Source organism: Melospiza melodia, chromosome 2 (assembly GCF_035770615.1).
Source record: "Melospiza melodia melodia isolate bMelMel2 chromosome 2, bMelMel2.pri, whole genome shotgun sequence".
Taxonomy (NCBI): domain Eukaryota; kingdom Metazoa; phylum Chordata; class Aves; order Passeriformes; family Passerellidae; genus Melospiza; species Melospiza melodia.
Window position 1 is genome coordinate 9504297 of NC_086195.1, and position 6322 is coordinate 9510618.

Below are 6322 nucleotides of genomic sequence, written 5' to 3' on the forward strand. Positions count from 1 at the left end.
AAAAATTGAGCTTCCAATTTACTTCTTATTTTCCAGTCTCCAACTCATAGAGCCAACCCTGACACGCATCTGAATTTACAAAACCTGGTCTCTATCCCTCCCTTTTTCAGTAACCTGTTCATTCCTTCAGTTCATGTCTCATTTCTTTAGGAAAACAGATTAAACAAATAAGCCTAACTTGGAAATTGATTTTAAGCATTGCTCAAACTCTAGCCACTGCAATGTATGTTTCTGTTTCTCAGAACAGCAGCAGCAGAAGCAGTAGTGTTGTTATTCTCACAGTGTATTAGTACTGTATCATCCAGAAGCACTAGGTTTGGAGCAATGCCCAGCTATGCTGGATGTTATTCAAACATTAAAGAAAATCCCAACTACAGTCTCAAAGCCATTCAGACTGTGGAGAGAGAACTGAAATGGATGGACACAACAAGTCCTAGGAACACAAAGAAGTAATGTCAGGTACTCCAAACCCAGCAGTCCTGGAATGGAATTTGTGCCCAGCAGGTGTCTCAGGATGAGGACAGGGATGAAGTCCCTGAGGAAGGTCATTGCTGAACATGTTGGTGCTGGCTGTTGGGAGCAAAACAACGGAGGGGCAGGGACTTTCCTACTTAGAAACTTTACTCACAACACTGAGAGCCACACCGAGCTAGAAGTCAGGCAGAAGAAAGTTGAAAGATGAAAATGAGTGAGTCAACAACATCATAAAATAATTTTTCAGGCATGGATGGAAGAGAAGAAAGTTTGGTAGCAAGAAATTGCTTCTATTAGCTTTTTAAAAGATGAGAGCATTCTTGAGTTGGGTGGAGAACAAAACAATGAGGTGAGAGGTTCCCTTTGTAGCATGTGTGACATTTACAAGGTATGCAAAGTCCTGGGCAGCCATTCCCACAGACTCTTTCCTCAGCAGGAGTAAATACTTACTTGTCATATAAGGCAGCTCTTTGCCAGCTTGCCCTGCCAGTATTTTCTCTGCTGATATTGTTCCTTATGCAATCACAAAATGCAAAAGCTGTCCCCATTAGCTGGCAACGAACAGTGTTTTCATTCTTTGGTAGGGGAAGAGCCAGTAGTGTGAAAGAAATTAAAGGGCTGAGGGCATTACCTAAATAAGGAGAGAACACCTGTTACTTCTAAAGGGGAAGTGGCATGTTAAAGGGTTACTTTAGCTTAGTCTTTGCAAATGATTTGAAAGTGGCATGAAGGCTTTCATAATTTTCTTGGGTTTCGGGCTGGTTTCTGTCACTTACATAAATGCAAGTGTGTCTGGTAAATTTTCCTCGTAGTCAGTTGCCTGTATCTCTCACCCTCTGACTCATCTGGGAAATGCAGATTTTTCATGCAGTGTGAACAGTTGGGGGATGCTGGTTTTTCCACCCAGTCTCAGAAGCTCAGACTGATGCAGTGTCTGACATCATGTCAGCCTGGGCTGCACCGACAGCACCGTGGGCAGCAGGCGAGGGAGGGGATTCAGCCCCTCCGATCTGCAGGGCTGAGTCCAGCACAGGGGGTGCCAGCACAGCAAGGACATGACAGAATTCACAGAATTCATAGAATCACTGGGTTGGAAGAGACCTTCCAGATCATTGAGCCCAACCCATGCCCTAACACCTCAACTAAACCCTGGCACTGAGTGCCACATCCAGTCTTTTTTTAAACACATCCAGGGATGGTGACTCCACCACCTCCCCAGGCAGACCATTCCAGAACTTTATCACTCTTTCTGTAAAAAACTTTTTCCTGATATCCAATCTATATTTCCCTTGGCACAGCTTGAGACTGTGCCCTCTGGTTCTGTCAGTGCTGCCTGGAGAAAGAGACCAACCCCACCTGAGCACAGGCACCATGCAGGGAGTTTAGAGAGTGATGAGTGAAGTCACCTCTGAGTCTCCTTTTCTCCAGGCTGAACACCCCTGGCTCCCTCAGTGTTTCCTCACAGGGTTTGTGTTCCCAGCCCCTCCCCAGCCTCGTTGCCTCCTCTGGATGTGCTCAAGGGTCTCAATGTCCTTCCCAAACTGAGGGCCCAGAGCTGGACACAGCACTCCAGGTGTGCCCTCACCAGTGCCCAGTACAGGGGCAGAATGACCTCCCTGCTCCTGCTGGCCACACCATTCCTGATCCAGGCCAGGAGCCCTTGGCCTTCTTGGCCACCAGGGCGCACACATCGACCTTGGAGAGAGCCCAGAGGAGGCCACCAGGGTGCTCCAGGGGGATGGAGCAGCTCTGCTGTGAGGAAAGGCTGAGAGAACAGGGATTGCTCAGCCTGGTGAGGAGAAAGTTTTGGAGTGACCTAATTGTGACCTTCCAGCATGTGTGGGGAGCTGACAAGAAAGATGGAGCAAGGCTCTTAACAAGAGCTGGAGTGACAGGACAAGGGGAATGGGTTCAAACTGACAGAGTAGGTTTAGATTAGATATAAAGGAGAAACTCTTTACAGTGAGGATGGTAAGATACTGGGACAAGTTGCCAAAGAAGTTGTGGCTGCCCCATCCCTGGAAGTGTTCAAGGCAAGGCTGGGCTGGACTCTGAGCAACCTGGTCCAGTGAAAGTTGTCCCTGACCATGAGACAGGGGGGTTGGAATGAGATGATCTTCAATGTCCTCTTCCAACCCAAACCAAATTCTGTGATCATCTCACTTCAAGATCTTTCCCAGATGTTTCTACAAAGATCTCCTCTCTAATCTGTCACTGCTACTGTACCCTGCTCACTCACAGTTCACCACCTCACCCCCACAGGAGGTTTTAGAGCATAAAGCCCTTACAGAGGGCAGCAGTGCACAAAGGGCTTTTATAGGACATTGTCTTTTTGCAGGCTACTAACAAGGAACAGTGGGAATGCTGTAAATACACTGATCCATTGGCTTTGTGCTGCAATGCTCAGCCAACACTCACAGCACTGTGGTTACCCAGGAGGAGAGCTTGGAGGGTCAGAGTGTTTGCTTGGGGAAAAGCTGCTGGAATGCCCCAGGCAGTGTGTGAGGCTGCACAACAAACCTGCTGTCCCCAGAGAGTCAGTTCATTCAACGTGATGGCTTTTACAGTGGTACCATCGGATCATCCAAGAGATTCATGCAAACACAGGCAGTGGGACATTCATTAAATTACCAACAATGACAAACTTGATGAAGATTCCCTGGCTGAGTTTGCAACACAGACTCAGCTGCCTCCCTCAGAGGATGTGAAAGGGCAGGGAAGTGGCTCCTTTCCAGGTGCAGCAACAACTCTAGCAGAGACTGTAACCTCAGAGCTTTCCTGTACAGTGAATCCAAGCTAAAACTGGGACACTGTGCATCAGTCAGTCCTCTGTAAGCAGAATTTCACTGCAGCTCATGTTGCTGTCCTGTACAAGCTGGTTTTGTCATAATTTCCTTTGGCTTGTAGCCATAGGTCTTTGCTATCAAGTCCTTAATTTATTCATGTGAGATGAACAAGAGTGATGGACATTGATCCACTTATTGACTTAACCCTTTGCAGCCCTGTTACAGCGAGAGTATTGCATGAATTGCTAACAGCTGTCGGGAGAACTTTCAAAACTGAGTCAGAAGATGGCTGCTCACAACCTACACGGTTCTTTTTCTGTCTCCTCAGGGGAATTTGCTTTAGAAACTGTTTCTCACAGTTGGTTTGCAGTCTTTGCTGATAATTTCCTTTCTGCTGTCTGAGCAAGGGTAAGGTTTCAGAGGGCTTGAGTGAATTCAGCACCTGAAGAGAGGCTTGAGCTAGCACCGGTTGCCTCAGATGAAAGGGAAGAGAAAAAAGCAGAGAGGGTGATGAAACCTCAGCAGAAATTTTCTTCATTAAGTGTTCATGGGAACTAATACAGCCTTGGGCTGTCCTGCAGGGATATTCACTTTTGTCCTGGCTCCATGGCATTGCAGGGCAGAAAACCCTTTGGTTTATAGAGGCAAAGAGTCTGTTATATGAAATTGGACAATTCCTGTGCCAAAATGCCCTGCTATTTACACTGGTACTGACGGCTGCATTTTGGCCTGTTAACTGGAAGGAGATTACAGCAATTGCCTTCTTCCAGCTCTCCCTATGCCATTTCTGCACCCAGGAAAAATCCACCTGGATTTTATGAGTGTTCTTCATCATTCAGAGAGAATCTCACAGAGTCACAGTGCAGATCCCAGACCTTTGCATGGCCCAGTCTAGCTCACAGCAGTGTAAAAAGACAAAACCAACACAGGAAGTATCTATGCTTCAAAGATGGCTTGGCCAAGCAGGTCTCTGCAATTTGTTTGTTCTGTTTGTTCAAAAAACCTAGGCTGAATGGTGTTTGCATATTTTCTGGCCCTAAACCCAGCTGACCTACAAGTATAAAACAAAATCAACAGAAGAGTTACTTGCTGGACATTTTGCTTTATAGATTTCTTCCAGAATAAGAAAACATCTCTTCCAAGGGAGATAGGTGGTCTGATTCTCCCTTCACTGCCCTTCCTTCCTTCATCCCTTCCTTCAGCTGTGATCATTATTTGCAAGGTGGGTCAGTATTTTGGGAGGCAGTGAGGTGTTTTTTTGGCCATGACCCTCATTTCTGAACAATGAAAATTAAGTATAGGTCAAATGCAAGGCTTTTTTTACAGGATAAATGTACAAAAATTTGCTCACACATGCTGAAAAATCTAGAACATAGCATCTCATACATTTCTCTCATTTTAGAACTTAATATTAAAATCATTAATCAGAAGGAGAAAATATTATTGGAGAGGTCCAGAACAGTCTGGTTTGTCAATCCAGAGGTGGCTACTGCCCTGGTCCGTGTGCAGTGACAGGGGAGGATGCAGCAGAACCGTGTTTGTGAGCTCAGCTCTGCAGTGGTTGGAGCTGGGGTGAAGCCCTCGTGCCTCTCCCTGAGTTTCCATTGGACACAAGTGTCACAGACATCTTTTTATGAAAATTCTTTCTTAGATTTTTTTCTTCCTGAGAAGCTGAGAGGCTCCAGGAACAAAACATAAACAATGATTATCTGCTGCTGTGGAATGCAACAGGTGCATCTGTGATTGGTCTCGTGTGGATGTTTGGATTTAGTTACCACACATGGCAGAGCTGGCTCTCTCTCTCTCTGTTTGAGCCACAGACCTTTGTTATCATTCTTTTTTATACTATTCTTAGCTTAGCTGGCCTTCTGAGATGAAACTTTTCCTTCTATTCTTTTAGTTTTAATGTAATATATATATCATAAGATAATAAATCAAGCCTTCTGTAACATGGAGTCAGATCTACGTCTCTTCCCTAAATCCTGAAAACCCCTGTGAACACTGTCACACACAAGCACTTAAAACCTTTGAAAAAACATCGTGGGAGCTGGAGATTGAGAGGAAATTTTCAGAGATTGGGAGAAGGAAGGAATGAGAAGTGAAGCTGGGGCAGCAGCAATTGGTAGAAGAAATGGGCAGAGGGAAATCAGCGGTGGCTCTCTGGGCAGAAAGTTTGCCAGGCAGAAGAGTACAGAGGAGAGGGAGGGAATGGGGCCTGCAGAGGTGCAGAATTGGCCTGGAAAGCATTTGTAATCTTTCAGTGAGTCTCTCAACAATTTTCCACTCCACTGTGATTAATTTTGCTGTTAGTCTGGGCTGGTTTGTGTGTGGTGAATGTAAATGAGAGCAGTAGTTGTTAAGGACTGTACCAAATGCAAAATTGAATGTCTGGTTCATGACAAGCAACTGCTCTGGCTTGTGCCTGTGCAACTGATGCTGTGTTACACAGTCAGGCATGGGGATCATGATCCTGCCAACCTTTACAACTGCAGCATCTTAATATGTGCTCCTAAATTCCTTTGAGCATACATAACTATGTGTTCAGACACTCGGCTCTGCATTCTACAAGAAACTCATTGAAACTTAAAAAAATATAAGCAGTCAACATTAACTTGCTAAGAGCATTCCAAAATACAGCAGGATCCTCAGAAAAAGTGCCATAAGGAGACTTGAACATTTTTTTGTTTGTTTGTCCAAAAATACCTTGTATTTCACAGGCAGCTTTCTTTGTTAGTTTTTTTTTTCCCCATTTATAATTTTCCATTTATAATTTATTTTAACCCACCATCTGAGAACTGAAAGGCAGAAAATCCCCACCCAGCAGGGAAAGTCTTACAAGACTTTGAAGAGGGAGATCTATTTTGCAGCTGGGGTGGTTTCCCACCATGATGGTGAACAGACACAGCAGCACTTTTTTTTGTAGCCTGAAACTTAGGAAAACTTGGATTTCATTTGCTCATATTTACATTTGGCAAGTTGGGAGCAGAGAAGGAACTGGGGGTATGATGAGAGATGAGACCCAGGCATATCAAGCAGTGGCATTTGGCCACAAAAAATGGGTG